This window comes from Leiobunum rupestre, chromosome 6, assembly GCF_980474605.1.
Source record: "Leiobunum rupestre chromosome 6, qqLeiRupe1.1.hap1, whole genome shotgun sequence".
Classification (NCBI taxonomy): Eukaryota; Metazoa; Arthropoda; class Arachnida; order Opiliones; family Sclerosomatidae; genus Leiobunum; species Leiobunum rupestre.
This window is the reverse complement of record NC_143389.1, coordinates 19470307-19487743: the sequence shown is the minus strand read 5'-3', so window position 1 is coordinate 19487743 and position 17437 is coordinate 19470307. Positions and strand designations below refer to the sequence as shown.

The window sequence follows — 17437 nt, the reverse complement described above, 5'->3', positions numbered from 1 at the left end:
CAATTTTTCATGTTGGGTAAAAGATAAACAGGGAAACAGAGGCCACGGTGAGAGTCGAACTCACGATCTCCTGTTTACGAGACAGGCGCTTTAACCACTTTGCCACGCGGCCCCGGTTATGACTAAGAAAAGTTACAATTTTTCATGTTGGGTAAAAGATAAACAGGGAATCAGAGGCCACGGTGTGAGTTGAACTCACGATCTCCTGTTTATGAGACAGGCGCTTTAACCACAAAGCCAAGTACCCCCGGTTTCGATCATGACCAGTTCCAATTTGTCTATTATGTATGTTGGGTTAAAGTTAAACACGGAAACAGAGGCCACGGTGAGAGTCGAACTCACGATCGCCTGTTTACGAGACAGGCGCTTTAACCACTAAGCCACGCGGCCCCGGTTATGACTAAGACAAGTTACAATTTTTCATGTTGGGTAAAAGATAAACAGGGAAACAGAGGCCACGGTGAGAGTCGAACTCACGATCGCCTGTTTACGAGACAGGCGCTTTAACCACTAAGCCACGCGGCCCCGGTTATGACTAAGACAAGTTACAATTTTTCATGTTGGGTAAAAGATAAACAGAGGCCACGGTGAGAGTCGAACTCACGATCGCCTGTTCACGAGACAGGCGCTTTAACCACTAAGCCACGCGGCCCCGGTTATGACTAAGACAAGTTACAATTTTTCATGTTGGGTAAAAGATAAACAGGGAAACAGAGGCCACGGTGAGAGTCGAACTCACGATCGCCTGTTTACGAGACAGGCGCTTTAACCACTAAGCCACGCGGCCCCGGTTATAACTAAGACAAGTTACAATTTTTTATGTTGGGTAAAAGATAAACAGGGAAACAGAGGCCACGGTGAGAGTCGAGCTCACGAACGCCTGTTTACGAGACAGGCGCTTTAACCACTAAGCCACGCGGCCCCGGTTATGACTAAGACAAGTTACAATTTTTCATGTTGGGTAAAAGATAAACAGGGAAACAGAGGCCACGGTGAGAGTCGAACTCACGATCGCCTGTTTACGAGACAGGCGCTTTAACCACTAGGCCACGCGGCCCCGGTTATGACTAAGACAAGTTACAATTTTTTATGTTGGGTAAAAGATAAACAGGGAAACAGAGGCCACGGTGAGAGTCGAACTCACGATCGCCTGTTTACGAGACAGGCGCTTTAACCACTAAGCCACGCGGCCCCGGTTATGACTAAGACAAGTTACAATTTTTCATGTTGGGTAAAAGATAAACAGGGAAACAGAGGCCACGGTGAGAGTCGAACTCACGATCGCCTGTTTACGAGACAGGCGCTTTAACCACTAGGCCACGCGGCCCCGGTTATGACTAAGACAAGTTACAATTTTTCATGTTGGGTAAAAGATAAACAGGGAAACAGAGGCCACGGTGAGAGTCGAACTCACGATCGCCTGTTTACGAGACAGGCGCTTTAACCACTAAGCCACGCGGCCCCGGTTATGACTAAGACAAGTTACAATTTTTCATGTTGGGTAAAAGATAAACAGGGAAACAGAGGCCACGGTGAGAGTCGAACTCACGATCGCCTGTTTACGAGACAGGCGCTTTAACCACTAAGCCACGCGGCCCCGGTTATGACTAAGACAAGTTACAATTTTTCATGTTGGGTAAAAGATAGACAGGGAAACAGAGGCCACGGTGAGAGTCGAACTCACGATCGCCTGTTTACGAGACAGGCGCTTTAACCACTAGGCCACGCGGCCCCGGTTATGACTAAGACAAGTTACAATTTTTCATGTTGGGTAAAAGATAAACAGGGAAACAGAGGCCACGGTGAGAGTCGAACTCACGATCGCCTGTTTACGAGACAGGCGCTTTAACCACTAAGCCACGCGGCCCCGGTTACGACTAAGACAAGTTACAATTTTTCATGTTGGGTAAAAGATAAACAGGGAAACAGTGGCCACGGTGAGAGTCGAACTCACGATCGCCTGTTTACGAGACAGGCGCTTTAACCACTAAGCCACGCGGCCCCGGTTATGACTAAGACAAGTTACAATTTTTCATGTTGGGTAAAAGATAAACAGGGAAACAGAGGCCACGGTGAGAGTCGAACTCACGATCGCCTGTTTACGAGACAGGCTTTTTTTTTTTTAATTAAAAATTGTGATTACAACAATTACAATACGTTGTTTGTAATATATCCCAACATCATATCATGATCAGTTTCAATATAAAATCGGTAAAACAAAGTTATCAATAATTAAAAGATTTTGTCTAACATTTTTAACAGCAAAGGATTTTTATATTTTTGGTCAATTAGATGAGATTGGAATAGCCGTGTTTCTTTTTTAACCTTAGCGTAAAACCGATTTGTTACAACGATTATTTCAAAATTGTCATTTTTTAAATAAAAGGAGCGGGCCTCTAAAATAAGAAATTTAAACAACGCACTAAAAAATAAAATAGCTTGAGTACAGGTTTTATATTTTTTTAACACAGCCGGAAAACGTCCAAAAACAATAAGCGCGTCCCTGTCGGGGTTAGATGTTCCCATGACATTGCTAGGTAATTGAAATTTATCGAGAAAAATCCAATTCCACCAATTATTAACAATTTTACACTCTAATATAACATGTTCAAGAGTCTCACTTTCTTTTTTACAAAAAGTACATAAAGAACTGGTTATTAAACCCATTAGTATTAGACGGTGATTTAGCAATACTGCCCGATGTACCACTTGTAAATTGGAACTAATTAAAGAAACTGGCCACCACGAGTTCGTTAATTTCGTCCAATTGACTGCCTGCTGAGGACCTCCAAAAAAACGGCGCCATTGCTCTTCACCCGACGATTCGGTACACTGCGACAGCAAAAGTGTTAAGTAAAAGTCCTTGACTGCCAATCTGTCAAGTTCTTTTACATCATTACGTTGCGCTATAACAAGCGAATCCGCCTCCGAAAAGGCAACGGGTTCGTCCACATGCTCGTGAAAAACTCGCGATAGCCACCGCTCCGGAAGTTGGTCTTTTAATATAGGAAATACGCGGCGCAATGTAGCTTCACCCGATTTATCTCCGGAATCACACGATTCTATTATCGCGTCCATTCTTAAAAATCCTGGAATAACCTCGTAGCAAATGTCACAGAGTCGACTAAACCCTTTTGACTGAAAATATAACTTGTCCGTCGCCGTAACCTCCGATAAAGGAAAGGAAACATTAAAAAAAAAGAGGCTCGTGAAAGGGATCGCGACACGGCACAATCGCATAGTCTGCGCTCTTGAGATACTTGTTCCACGCGATGTGCATCTCGCGAAAAAGCGGAGAAAGCCGAGCCAATAAACGACCGTCAAAGCGACAACGAAGAACGTCTGCCCTCAAATTGACCGCATTTACCGAAAACCCGTTTAAAAAGTAATAGACGATATCGCGAAGATAAAGCGGACTAGAGCACCCTAACACCCGGCATATATCTTTAAGACGAAATGCGAATGTCTGCAAACGAATATCTATGAGCCCGTAACCACCGGACCGCCGAGGTCGAATAAGCGTGTCGTAGGAAACAGAATGAGCTCGCTCACCCCAAATAAAGTCCATGATTATTCGCCGAAAACGAGCTTCGTACTCGTTAGGTATCGTGAGCGACCGAACTTTGTGCCATAACAACGATAAGGCGAGATTATTAACGATAACGACTTTGCCGATCAAAGTTAAGGTCCGAATCTTCCAAATACGTAAAGTGGTCTGAAACTTCGCTGCCCGCGCGGACCAATTGAGTTCGTTTAGTTCGACCACTGTGTGTCCAACAAATACGCCCAAAACCTCCAAAGGGCCCGAAGAAATAGGAATCCCAGATAATAAGCAATCGCCTCTGTACTTCTGGCTACCCAACCAAAGCCCACGACTCTTGAGAACGTTAATAACAGCGCCCGATGTCTTCGAAAATTTGTGATACTCTTCAATAATACGTAGTATGGAGGCGTCGTCGTGGACCAACAGTGCGTTATCATCAACGTGAATCCGTAAAAGCGGGGCCTGTGTCGTACCAGGCCAAGGTATCCGCGACAGTTCCTTGTGGTGTAAAAGACTGGCGCAAAGTGGTTCCGTAGTGAGAACATACAGAAGAGCACTAAGTGGGCACCCTTGTCGAACCGAACGCCCCAATTGAAAGAAGTTGGTCACGTTACCATTAATTTTGAGACACGAACGACTGCCCACGAGAAACATCTGGATCCAAGTACGGAACCGAGGGCCAAAGCCAAAAGCTTCAAGAGTGTCGAACAAATAGTCCCATGACACGCAGTCAAAAGCCTTGAAGACATCCACCTTCAGCAAAATGCCCGGCTGGTTGGTAGAATTGAGAAACTCAATAGCCATAGCTAAAAGCGTCGGCGTAGACGAAGCGTCACGACCCCTGATAGCTCCAGTTTGAGCGTCACAAATAATGTCAGGGAGAACAACAGATAGTCGGGAAGAAAATATTTTGGCCAAAATCTTATAATCGGCGTTCAAAAGGGTGATCGGCCGCCAATTCTTAATGTCCTGTAAGTCCCCGCTCTTAGGCAATAAAATTATCATCCCCTCATGCATCGACTGCGGCAGTGTGTGAAGCTCATCACAAGTAGCGATGAGACGGAGATACTCATCTTTAATTTTAGGCAGAACCACCTTCCAAAATTCATTTGTTAAACCATCAGTTCCGGGACTTTTACCATTTGGAAGTTTCCGCACGATCGCCAAAACCTCAGCCCAAGTGACATCCGCATCACACGTGGAACGCAAATTATCAGGAAGACGATTACGAACGTGCTGAAGAAAATAATCGCGAAGACGGGGATCGACAGCTTCACGTTGGCCCATTTCCGAATAATGATTAAAAATTCGTTCCCGTACGCCTCGGGGATCTGTTTCTAACCCTCCATCCTTGGTATAAATAAACTTGATTAATTTCTTCCTTTGCCTATATTTTTCCAGGCGCAGAAAATAACGCGATGGACGCTCTCCAAATACGCGCCACTCTTGATTGGACCGGACAACTGCCCCACGCAAGTCCTCTTGGTCGAAGTCTTTGAGGGAATCACCCAATCTCGCTAATTCCGTACCATCTGACAGGCCACGAGCAAATTGCTCCCGAGCTTCATCCAAAGCGACTCGCAGTGCCGCGCGCCTTTCACGCTGCCTGCGAATTCGAACCTTACCAAAAAACATGGCATGGTCTCTAAGGCGACGCTTCAAACTTTCATACCAAGTAATGATATCTTCGCGCCATTCGGACGACGAGCGACTGCGTGATATAATTCTGTCAACGGAGCTCAAAAATACTGGATCTTGTAGAAGTTGCGCGTTGAAAGACCAAGTGCCAGGCCCTAATTTTATTCCCTCTAAATCAAGACGCAACTCAACAGCATCGTGGTCCGAGAAAGGGCAATCAACAATTTGGCTTATCGAAATGTTCTGCCTATCGGCGTCGCTGACAAAAATGTAATCTATGCGAGAGCGGGTATGCCTCACAAACACATAACCCGCCCAAGCCTCACGGAAAATCTGAGCGTGCTTCATTCTCCACGTATCAACCTGCCGTAACCTCGACATCCAAATAGCCAGCGGCGTCGGACGAGAGTGACCTCCATCACGGGCTATTGAAATAGGAATACGGTCCAAAGAACGGTCAGCAACATCATTAAAGTCCCCTAGGATAACTGGCCTCACAAGCCCCTGGCAATGATTGTATAATATATGGAAAATATCCTTTCTTCCGCCTTCCTCATTCGGCATGTAAACATTGACTAAGTCCACATGCTCGTCATCCAAGTCACAAGAAATGATCAGGAAACGCCCACATTGGCTCCTAGTTACGCTGGTTATGGTAACTTGCAGACCAGCGCGAAAACAAATGGCAACTCCACGGAATCCTGTTGCCGAATCATTGTCAACGAAAACACGCCCTCTCCATAATTTTCGAAACTGTTGGACATGCCAGCCAGACCAATGAGTCTCTTGTAAACAAATAATATCATGTGACTGTAGCCAAGTACACACCTCGTCCATTTTCCGCAAATCACGGAGCCCTTTGACATTAAGAGTTGTGATTCGGACCATTATTATTGCTAGACTCCGGTGACGCCCACTGACCGAAACTACCTTCAAAGGCAACCTTCTGGAAAGTCCTACTATTACAGAGCTTTTTCAGAGAAGCCCCTTTAAGCAGCGTGCTGGAAAGAGATCCCGTCTGCTTCTCCTTGTGCCGCTCGTCTTCACCACCAGTAGAAGTCGTCAAATGTCGCTTCGGGGCGCCCTTAACGGTCTTCAATAAAGTAGTTGCCTCATCAATCTCCATAGTATTAACATCTTTAGCGCCGACATCTTGAGCGCCCACATCTTGAGCGCCCACATCTTGAGCGCGAATCGAATCAGGAGCGACCCCTGTGGTCTTAGGAGGTATTTCGATCTCTTTTTCATGAACAACTTCATTCCCATCAACATTGTCAATATTGGCATTCAAGGGAATGACAACTTCCGGAATCTTCAAAGTGGGACAATGACGAGCAATATGGCCCTGTTCTTTGCAACGGTTGCAAATAAATTTGGGACAGTTTTTATATAGGTGGTCAGGAGACAGACATTTATTACAAATTTTATTCTGGGATGAATGACGGACTTGATAAAAAGCTTCTCGGCCCGTACAATCAGGTAAACGAATACCGTATGGCAACGACGATAGTCCTTCAGGTAATATCAACTTCACCGACCTTTGACCGTAATATTTGTCATTCAGGAAACGCCATTTAATTTCACTTTTCAGCTCGCATTTAAACTCAATCAATTTCACCCTTATAGCCTCGTCAGTTACAAATTCTGGAATTCCCAAAAACGTTGCAATTACCTCCCGGCTTCCTACCTTCCGTACATTGCAATCTTCTTCGCCAACAGACAAGCCATGTTCGGCACAGGTTTCAGCGTCTTCAAGCGAAACAAAGGTAACGAAAAATCCGCCATTTGTAGGGATAATAGATGAATACGCGTCAGCTCCAAAATTGCTTGATATTTCCTCTTCAAGAATACGCAACGTTTTCTCCTTCGTTTCAATAAAAACAGATTTTTTAAAGGCTTCCATGTTAAAGTAGTAAAAAAAGCGCGAGGCCCTGCAACGGCAGAGCCACACGAACGAAAATTAATAGAAAACTCAAATATTAAAACGATTTAAATTAGGGTTAAATTATAAAAACAAACTTTAACAACCAAGGCTTAGCAGTAACCGCGGAGCTAGAAAGAAAAAACGACCTCTCTCCACGAAAACCAAAACAGCTCTCTCCACAAAGCCAAGTGCCCCCGGTTCCAATCATGACCAGTTCCAATTTGTCTATTATGTATGTTGGGTTAAAGTTAAACACGGAAACAGAGGCCACGGTGTGAGTTGAACTCACGATCTCCTGTTTATGAGACAGGCGCTTTAACCACAAAGCCAAGTGCCCCCGGTTTCGATCATGACAAGTTCAAATTTGTCCATTTTGTATGTTGGGTAAAAGTTAAACAGTTAAACAAAGGCCAGCATGAGAGTTGAACCCACGATCTCCTGTTTACGAGACCGGCGTTTTTAACACTAAGCCACGCGGCCCCGGTTATGATTATGACAAGTTCCTATTTGTCCATTTTGTATGTTGGGTAAAAGTTAAATGTAATGACAAAATTGATCTAGCACCTAGTGGGGAAAAATTATTTATCTAAGTTTGAAAATATTGTCAGAAAACGTTGAAATTTGCATATAAAATTTATACCTTATATCTAGTATAGTAAATGAATTTTTCTTTTTCTTAACGTATTTACACCACTGAAAATTAATTTAAAAGTTCTTATTAATCTAGTTAATTTATATTTATTATACTTTTTTAAATATTGTTTCAAACCACGTTGCGAGCAAATAATTTTTCGTATGTACAATAGTACTTTTTTAGTTGAAAAGAAAATTTTTTATTTTTTCTTTATTAGGTGGCGCGTCACTCACGGTGCTTTGACATTTATTGTTCGAAGAGCCAACCCAAGTAAAGTACCACAGAATCCCTTTTGGGTCGAATTTCAGATAGCGCCTTGTGATCTGTCACGTGACTTAGGCAAACCCTCCGGATTCCGAAAAAGGCGTGATATTTTAGCCTCATTGAAAAGATGCTGTAGTCCTTTAAATACACACCCATTTTTAACAGCAATAGACGACCAAAATTTTTGTACTACAAACATTAACTATAAGTTGGTTTTGTATTGTCTTACCTTTTTTCGAAAGTACATTATTTGAACATAAAACTAACTCTTTCGTGAAACAACAATATCCGAATAATTATAATAATAAATAATATAAGATCAATCAAAAGATGCTATCGAACAATTCGGAAATCTATATCGATTTTGTTCGAATTTGTCTTTCAGGAGAAGAGTTCTGTTCGCGGCGCAGAATCGTCTAAAATAGGTTTTCCAGTGTGAGCCGCCGTTGCAGACCACTTCAAGTGGCCGGGCTCGGGTGGTATGATGGCTCCCACAAGCGGTATTACGTCTAGTGGACGTGAAGGGAGCTTATCTTTTTCGCTTGCAAGTCGAAACGCGAGCGGTTCTCTCCGGTTGCGAAAATTCACACCAAATCGAAATCGCTTTTGGCTGAAGGGATTCCGAAGCATCATTTTATTGCTGAATTGGCTAAACTTGCTTTTGGGAAGTAAAACTTCTACTTTAAACCACTATATATAAACAGAAGTTTCTAATATATCTCTCGCGACAGAAGTATCCGTTCTGTACTGATAATGTTATACAGCTGAAACAGGGACCTCCATCAGTTTCAAAAGGTTTTTAAAAATATGTTTAGGAGGAAAAATATCCATTATATTAAAAAAATGGTTTTTTAATGGTATATTAAGGGTACCGAAAATATATAAAAAATATTCTTTAGGGTTAATTTATACACCTTTAAGGGTTTTTTTTCCAAATTTAAAACTTGAAAAGGTTTATAAACGGTGTTATATTACACCGTAAATAGAGTTATTTAACACCCGATAGGTTGAAGCTCCCTTAAGGCAGTAGTTAGTAAACACTTTAAAGGGAGTAGTTTAACACTTTAAAGGGGGTATTGTAGAACCCTTATGGCAGTAGCGTAACACCCTGAAGGGAGTCGTTTAGCACCCTAAAGGTAGTAGCTAAGAGCCCTGAAGGGAGTAGTTTTATAACACAATCGATGAAATGAAGGAACCAAACAGTGTAAATAAACACCCCTAAGGAAAAAATGCTATCTAAGGGTAGAATAACATCCTTTATAAACCTGTTTGGTGTTAAATATTGAAAATAAACCTTTTAAGGGTGTAGTTTGTAATTCAGTAACTAATTTTGGTAACTATCGCTACCCAGTGTATTATTTACATTTTACATCGTTAAAAGCAGTAATGCATACGAAAAATCTTCATCCGTGGTTTGGCGACTAATTATCGCCTGGCACCTGCGAACGAAAATGTTTAAATTGTATAGCATATTTGGATACTTGTGATGTGCTATAAACTATTGATATCAAGTATAGGTGATATAAACAATTACTGCAACATTTTAGTTCTTTAGTGTTCTTTTCTAAAGCTAGCTAGCATAAATTTTAATGACCAAATAAAATCCCGTATTTTTTCAAACGTTGCTACTAGACTTTTATCCAACTTGGATATATTTATAATTTATCTGCCATGGTAGCAGTGAAGCCTATTATATTATCATTATAAGTACACGTACGAAATATGTCATGAAGGGCGTGCCGCCAACCCCAATACGCAATGTAACCCGGCTACCTGTTTAAAGCCATTAAAAGTCGCTAGATGACTTGGGCCTAAGGTGGTGCCTTGGGTATTAGCCTAGCTTATTATTATTATTATTATTATTATTAAATCCTAAGAATATCTTCGAAACGAGTATAAGATGTTGTGCCTTTAATTATAAACAATATAACTTCATTCGACTATCATTGCAAGGAATCTAGAAAGTGTGTCTTTGTGTGGCGTTGATTAGTGGCTACAGCGTCTGTCTTTTAGGCAAGAGATAATCGGTGTTAATTGTAAAGGAAAAACCAAATGTATCCATTTATTTGACCCGGTGTCTTGTGCAATATTTAAAATTAAATTAGAAAGAATTAAGAGAAACCATCAAATTTGCAAATTAAAAATTTTAATTTTATGTAATGGTCTTGAAAACAGGAGGTCGTGAGTTCAAATCTCGCCGTGGCGAACGTTCTAATTATAAATTATTAAAACAGATTTGATATTTTTACGTGTTACTCAGACAAAACCATGGTCGTGTGGCTTCATGATTAAAGCATCTGTCTGGTACTTTCAAGATCGTGAGTTGAAATCTTGACCTAGCCTGTTTCGTTCGTTTTATTCACAAACAATTAAGCTCGCTTGGCACATTTTAGTGGTACTCTAATAATAATCAGCTCGGCTAATACCAAAGGCACCATCTTAGGCCCAACCTCGTGGCTATAACGACCTTTACTCAATTTATAACACTTACACCCTTATATGATATTTCGGTTAAGAAACTGTTTTAAATATCTGGATCAGATTTTGTAGGGAGCTGTTGGCTCGCGTGGCATGAAGGGCTTGACACCACCCTCCTACGTATTGTAACCCGGTCACCTAAATTAATGGCTTTAAAAGGTGCTGATTATCTTAACTTATCTTACTTTTGAAATAATTCTTAAAGCTATTATACAAAATAATCGATGACCAATTTATTGTGGTTGAAAGCACTATTTTTTATAGAATTTTTCCTGCTTTAATTATTGTATATATTTTTTAACTTATTTATTAATAACTAATGCAACAGATCTTGTAGTTTTCGTAAGGTTATATATTGATCAAAATTTAACTATACGTGATCAAATGACTTCTATTATGAATTTTCTTAAACTAATTCTCTAGCAAGGAAATAAAAAATTTCATTAAATAGTTTGACTGCAACGTAAACTATATTACACTTTTTAATGAAAGTACAGTTGAGAAGCGCGTCACATTTTGATAATAATAATAATAATTTAATTGGTCGAGCAGTTCAAAAGTTAAAGATCTGTTAATTTTGTCATTTGTCTATTGTATTTGACGCTATGGAAAAACTTTCAAAATGCGAAATAGCTATGATTTAATTTCATTGACCAGTGTTTGTCATGAAAGTAACGAATGAAATTGTAGTAAAAAACAACAAAAAGTAAATAACCAACTTTGGTATGTGTAACAATGAAGTCATTAAATACTTCGAACGAATGATATTTAGGTTGGTAAATAACTACTGCTCGACTAGAAATACTGGAAAACTAAACTTAAGATTTAATTTTAATAAAACAATAAATCCAATAAATTGTTTCTTTTGATTATTATTATTGTAGGGCACTGTAGGCTTGCGTGGCATGAAGGGCATTAAAAGTCGCTAGATGACTTGGGCCTATGGTGGAGCCTTGGGCATTAGCTGTTAGAGTTCTGGTGTGATATTTTGGTAGTAGCCCACAATTCTTCTTCTCAGATTTTCAATGTCGGCGACGGGTGTTCGGTAAATGACTGTTTTAATGTGACCGCCGAAAAAAGTCACATTGGTTTTATTCGGGGGAACGAGCTGGATATTTGATAGGTCCTCAGGGTCCAATCCATCTTCCGGGATATTCTCTTACATATCTGCTATAATGCGGCGGCACCCCATCTTGTAAGAAAATAACATCGTCGTGAAATTCGTCTTCATTATTTCAACAATTTCGGTTATTACCGATTCAATTACATTTTGCAACATGTGGAATTAAACCGTACTGTTTAAGTTTAAAAGGGTTCCAACGATGTGCTTTGTCAGAGAACCAGACCACAGATTTAGTGTTTACTGATGTTGCGTAAGAGTTTCTCGGGAAAGTTTTGGATATTCTTTATTTCAGAAACGACAATAAGTGTTTCCATAAAATCAAAATATAAAAAAATGTATAAAATGGTTTGATCTGCGTCACGAGCTCAAGTTTTTTAAATGCTTTACTTGTACGCGAGTTTTTTACGTGGGTGTCAGATTTCGAAGGTTCTCGCGACTGCAGCGCGTGCTCTCTACCTTCAAGAGCTACGTAGACAGAACATTATCACATGGGGTGCGTTCAATAACCAAAATACGCTTTTTCAAGAAAGTGATTTCAATCTCAACGATATTTAAGCGCTGAGCAGAGTGACGTCAGAGGTTGTTGTGCGACATTTTAAAATACAATTTTTTATCGATTCCCATCGTGACGTAAGAGGTTGTTCTACGGTTTATTTTTTCTGTTTTCGTTTTCAGCGATTGCAATCGTGACGTCCTATATTTGTTGTACGGTTTTTTATTTAGTTTTAGATTTCAGCGATTGCAATCGTGACGTACTACTTTTTTTGTACGTTTTTTCCCCCTCTGTTTTAGATTTCAGCGATTGCAATCGTGACGTACTACTTTTGTTATACGTTTTTTTTTCTGTTTTAGATTTCAGTGATTGCAATCGTGACATCCTATATTTGTTGTACGTTTTTTTTTTCGTTTTAGATTTCATCGATTGCAATCGTGCCGTACTACTTTTGTTGTACGGTTTTTTTTCGGTTTTAGATTTCAGCGATTGCAATCGTGACGTCCTATATTTGTTGTACGGTTTTTTTTTCGTTTTAGATTTCATCGATTGCAATCGTGACGTCCTATATTTGTTGTACGGTTTTTTTTCCGTTTTAGATTTCAGTGATTGCAATCGTGACGTCCTATATTTGTTGTACGGTTTTTTTTTCGTTTTAGATTTCATCGATTGCAATCGTGCCGTACTACTTTTGTTGTACGGTTTTTTTTCGGTTTTAGATTTCAGCGATTGCAATCGTGACGTCCTATATTTGTTGTACGGTTTTTTTTCCGTTTTAGATTTCATCGATTGCAATCGTGACGTCCTATATTTGTTGTACGGTTTTTTTTCCGTTTTAGATTTCAGTGATTGCAATCGTGACGTCCTATATTTGTTGTACGGTTTTTTTTTCGTTTTAGATTTCATCGATTGCAATCGTGACGTACTACTTTTGTTGTACGGTTTTTTTTCGTTTTAGATTTCATCGATTGCAATCGTGACGTCCTGTATTTGTTGTACGGTTTTTTTTCCGTTTTAGATTTCATCGATTGCAATCGTGACGTCCTATATTTGTTGTACGGTTTTTTTTCCGTTTTAGATTTCAGTGATTGCAATCGTGACGTCCTATATTTGTTGTACGGTTTTTTTTTCGTTTTAGATTTCATCGATTGCAATCGTGCCGTACTACTTTTGTTGTACGGTTTTTTTTCGGTTTTAGATTTCAGCGATTGCAATCGTGTCGTACTACTTTTGTTGTACGGTTTTTTTTCGTTTTAGATTTCATCGATTGCAATCGTGACGTCCTGTATTTGTTGTACGGTTTTTTTTCCGTTTTAGATTTCAGTGATTGCAATCGTGACGTCCTATATTTGTTGTACGGTTTTTTTTTCGTTTTAGATTTCATCGATTGCAATCGTGCCGTACTACTTTTGTTGTACGGTTTTTTTTTCGGTTTTAGATTTCAGCGATTGCAATCGTGACGTACTACTTTTGTTGTACGGTTTTTTTTCGTTTTAGATTTCATCGATTGCAATCGTGACGTCCTGTATTTGTTGTACGGTTTTTTTTTTCGTTTTAGATTTCATCGATTGCAATCGTGCCGTACTACTTTTGTTGTACAGTTTTTTTTCGGTTTTAGATTTCAGCGATTGCAATCGTGACGTCCTATATTTGTTGTACGGTTTTTTTTTCGTTTTAGATTTCATCGATTGCAATCGTGCCGTACTACTTTTGTTGTACGGTTTTTTTTCGGTTTTAGATTTCAGCGATTGCAATCGTGACGTCCTATATTTGTTGTACGGTTTTTTTTTCGTTTTAGATTTCAGTGATTGCAATCGTGACGTCCTATATTTGTTGTACGGTTTTTTTTTTCGTTTTAGATTTCAGTGATTGCAATCGTGACGTCCTATATTTGTTGTACGGTTTTTTTTCCGTTTTAGATTTCAGTGATTGCAATCGTGACGTCCTATATTTGTTGTACGGTTTTTTTTTCGTTTTAGATTTCAGTGATTGCAATCGTGACGTCCTATATTTGTTGTACGGTTTTTTTTCCGTTTTAGATTTCAGTGATTGCAATCGTGACGTCCTATATTTGTTGTACGGTTTTTTTTTTTTCGTTTTAGATTTCATCGATTGCAATCGTGCCGTACTACTTTTGTTGTACGGTTTTTTTCGGTTTTAGATTTCAGCGATTGCAATCGTGACGTACTACTTTTGTTGTACGGTTTTTTTTCGTTTTAGATTTCATCGATTGCAATCGTGACGTCCGGTATTTGTTGTACGGTTTTTTTTTCGTTTTAGATTTCATCGATTGCAATCGTGACGTCCTATATTTGTTGTACGGTTTTTTTTCCGTTTTAGATTTCAGTGATTGCAATCGTGACGTCCTACTTTTGTTGTACGGTTTTTTTTTCGGTTTTAGATTTCAGCGATTGCAATCGTGACGTACTACTTTTGTTGTACGGTTTTTTTTCGTTTTAGATTTCATCGATTGCAATCGTGACGTCCTGTATTTGTTGTACGGTTTTTTTTCCGTTTTAGATTTCATCGATTGCAATCGTGACGTCCTATATTTGTTGTACGGTTTTTTTTTCCGTTTTAGATTTCAGTGATTGCAGTCGTGACGTCCTATATTTGTTGTACGGTTTTTTTTTTCGTTTTAGATTTCATCGATTTGCAATCGTGCCGTACTACTTTTGTTGTACGGTTTTTTTTCGGTTTTAGATTTCAGCGATTGCAATCGTGACGTCCTATATTTGTTGTACGGTTTTTTTCCGTTTTAGATTTCATCGATTGCAATCGTGACGTACTACTTTTGTTGTACGGTTTTTTTTTCGTTTTAGATTTCATCGATTGCAATCGTGACGTCCTGTATTTGTTGTACGGTTTTTTTTCGTTTTAGATTTCATCGATTGCAATCGTGACGTCCTTTATTTGTTGTATGTTTTTTTTTTCGTTTTAGATTTCATCGATTGCAATCGTGACGTCCTATATTTGTTGTACGGTTTTTTTTTCCGTTTTAGATTTCATCGATTGCAATCGTGACGTACTACTTTTGTTGTACGGTTTTTTTTTCGTTTTAGATTTCAGCGATTGCAATCATGACGTCCTATATTTGTCGTACGGTTTTTTTTTCGTTTTAGATTTCATCGATTGCAATCGTGACGTCCTATATTTGTTGTACGGTTTTTTTTCCGTTTTAGATTTCAGTGATTGCAATCGTGACGTCCTATATTTGTTGTACGGTTTTTTTTTCGTTTTAGATTTCATCGATTGCAATCGTGCCGTACTACTTTTGTTGTACGGTTTTTTTTCGGTTTTAGATTTCAGCGATTGCAATCGTGACGTCCTATATTTGTTGTACGGTTTTTTTTTCGTTTTAGATTTCATCGATTGCAATCGTGACGTCCTATATTTGTTGTACGGTTTTTTTTTTCCGTTTTAGATTTCAGTGATTGCAATCGTGACGTCCTATATTTGTTGTACGGTTTTTTTTTCGTTTTAGATTTCATCGATTGCAATCGTGCCGTACTACTTTTGTTGTACGGTTTTTTTTCGGTTTTAGATTTCAGCGATTGCAATCGTGACGTCCTATATTTGTTGTACGGTTTTTTTTCCGTTTTAGATTTCATCGATTGCAATCGTGACGTACTACTTTTGTTGTACGGTTTTTTTTCGTTTTAGATTTCATCGATTGCAATCGTGACGTCCTGTATTTGTTGTACGGTTTTTTTTCCGTTTTAGATTTCATCGATTGCAATCGTGACGTCCTATATTTGTTGTACGGTTTTTTTTCCGTTTTAGATTTCAGTGATTGCAATCGTGACGTCCTATATTTGTTGTACGGTTTTTTTTTCGTTTTAGATTTCATCGATTGCAATCGTGCCGTACTACTTTTGTTGTACGGTTTTTTTTCGGTTTTAGATTTCAGCGATTGCAATCGTGACGTACTACTTTTGTTGTACAGTTTTTTTTCGTTTTAGATTTCATCGATTGCAATCGTGACGTCCTGTATTTGTTGTACGGTTTTTTTCCGTTTTAGATTTCAGTGATTGCAATCGTGACGTCCTATATTTGTTGTACGGTTTTTTTTTCGTTTTAGATTTCATCGATTGCAATCGTGCCGTACTACTTTTGTTGTACGGTTTTTTTTTCGGTTTTAGATTTCAGCGATTGCAATCGTGACGTACTACTTTTGTTGTACGGTTTTTTTTCGTTTTAGATTTCATCGATTGCAATCGTGACGTCCTGTATTTGTTGTACGGTTTTTTTTTCGTTTTCGATTTCATCGATTGCAATCGTGCCGTACTACTTTTGTTGTACGGTTTTTTTTCGGTTTTAGATTTCAGCGATTGCAATCGTGACGTCCTATATTTGTTGTACGGTTTTTTTTTCGTTTTAGATTTCATCGATTGCAATCGTGCCGTACTACTTTTGTTGTACGGTTTTTTTTCGGTTTTAGATTTCAGCGATTGCAATCGTGACGTCCTATATTTGTTGTACGGTTTTTTTTTCGTTTTAGATTTCAGTGATTGCAATCGTGACGTCCTATATTTGTTGTACGGTTTTTTTTTCGTTTTAGATTTCAGTGATTGCAATCGTGACGTCCTATATTTGTTGTACGGTTTTTTTTCCGTTTTAGATTTCAGTGATTGCAATCGTGACGTCCTATATTTGTTGTACGGTTTTTTTTTCGTTTTAGATTTCAGTGATTGCAATCGTGACGTCCTATATTTGTTGTACGGTTTTTTTTCCGTTTTAGATTTCAGTGATTGCAATCGTGACGTCCTATATTTGTTGTACGGTTTTTTTTTTCGTTTTAGATTTCATCGATTGCAATCGTGCCGTACTACTTTTGTTGTACGGTTTTTTTCGGTTTTAGATTTCAGCGATTGCAATCGTGACGTACTACTTTTGTTGTACGGTTTTTTTTCGTTTTAGATTTCATCGATTGCAATCGTGACGTCCGGTATTTGTTGTACGGTTTTTTTTCCGTTTTAGATTTCAGTGATTGCAATCGTGACGTCCTACTTTTGTTGTACGGTTTTTTTTCGGTTTTAGATTTCAGCGATTGCAATCGTGACGTACTACTTTTGTTGTACGGTTTTTTTTCGTTTTAGATTTCATCGATTGCAATCGTGACGTCCTGTATTTGTTGTACGGTTTTTTTTCCGTTTTAGATTTCATCGATTGCAATCGTGACGTCCTATATTTGTTGTACGGTTTTTTTTCGTTTTAGATTTCATCGATTGCAATCGTGACGTCCTGTATTTGTTGTACGGTTTTTTTTTCGTTTTCGATTTCATCGATTGCAATCGTGCCGTACTACTTTTGTTGTACGGTTTTTTTTCGGTTTTAGA

General features: G+C 39.1%; 14 non-coding genes across 14 annotated transcripts; all 14 read right to left on the bottom strand.

The window, feature by feature from the left end:
- Positions 1-39: 39 nt before the first annotated feature.
- Positions 40-112, bottom strand: TRNAT-CGU (transfer RNA threonine (anticodon CGU)). Its single transcript has one exon. It is a non-coding gene; the product is annotated as a tRNA-Thr (tRNA).
- Positions 113-317: 205 nt separating this feature from the next.
- TRNAT-CGU (transfer RNA threonine (anticodon CGU)) lies at positions 318-390 on the bottom strand. Its single transcript has one exon. It is a non-coding gene; the product is annotated as a tRNA-Thr (tRNA).
- A 62-nt stretch (positions 391-452) lies between these two features.
- Positions 453-525, bottom strand: TRNAT-CGU (transfer RNA threonine (anticodon CGU)). Its single transcript has one exon. It is a non-coding gene; the product is annotated as a tRNA-Thr (tRNA).
- Positions 526-579: 54 nt separating this feature from the next.
- On the bottom strand, positions 580-652 carry TRNAT-CGU (transfer RNA threonine (anticodon CGU)). The gene has a single exon. It is a non-coding gene; the product is annotated as a tRNA-Thr (tRNA).
- A 62-nt stretch (positions 653-714) lies between these two features.
- Positions 715-787, bottom strand: TRNAT-CGU (transfer RNA threonine (anticodon CGU)). The gene has a single exon. It is a non-coding gene; the product is annotated as a tRNA-Thr (tRNA).
- A 62-nt stretch (positions 788-849) lies between these two features.
- On the bottom strand, positions 850-922 carry TRNAT-CGU (transfer RNA threonine (anticodon CGU)). The gene has a single exon. It is a non-coding gene; the product is annotated as a tRNA-Thr (tRNA).
- A 62-nt stretch (positions 923-984) lies between these two features.
- On the bottom strand, positions 985-1057 carry TRNAT-CGU (transfer RNA threonine (anticodon CGU)). The gene has a single exon. It is a non-coding gene; the product is annotated as a tRNA-Thr (tRNA).
- A 62-nt stretch (positions 1058-1119) lies between these two features.
- Positions 1120-1192, bottom strand: TRNAT-CGU (transfer RNA threonine (anticodon CGU)). Its single transcript has one exon. It is a non-coding gene; the product is annotated as a tRNA-Thr (tRNA).
- Positions 1193-1254: 62 nt separating this feature from the next.
- TRNAT-CGU (transfer RNA threonine (anticodon CGU)) lies at positions 1255-1327 on the bottom strand. Its single transcript has one exon. It is a non-coding gene; the product is annotated as a tRNA-Thr (tRNA).
- Positions 1328-1389: 62 nt separating this feature from the next.
- On the bottom strand, positions 1390-1462 carry TRNAT-CGU (transfer RNA threonine (anticodon CGU)). The gene has a single exon. It is a non-coding gene; the product is annotated as a tRNA-Thr (tRNA).
- A 62-nt stretch (positions 1463-1524) lies between these two features.
- TRNAT-CGU (transfer RNA threonine (anticodon CGU)) lies at positions 1525-1597 on the bottom strand. The gene has a single exon. It is a non-coding gene; the product is annotated as a tRNA-Thr (tRNA).
- Positions 1598-1659: 62 nt separating this feature from the next.
- TRNAT-CGU (transfer RNA threonine (anticodon CGU)) lies at positions 1660-1732 on the bottom strand. Its single transcript has one exon. It is a non-coding gene; the product is annotated as a tRNA-Thr (tRNA).
- Positions 1733-1794: 62 nt separating this feature from the next.
- TRNAT-CGU (transfer RNA threonine (anticodon CGU)) lies at positions 1795-1867 on the bottom strand. Its single transcript has one exon. It is a non-coding gene; the product is annotated as a tRNA-Thr (tRNA).
- A 62-nt stretch (positions 1868-1929) lies between these two features.
- TRNAT-CGU (transfer RNA threonine (anticodon CGU)) lies at positions 1930-2002 on the bottom strand. Its single transcript has one exon. It is a non-coding gene; the product is annotated as a tRNA-Thr (tRNA).
- Between the last annotated feature and the right edge of the window lie 15435 nt (positions 2003-17437).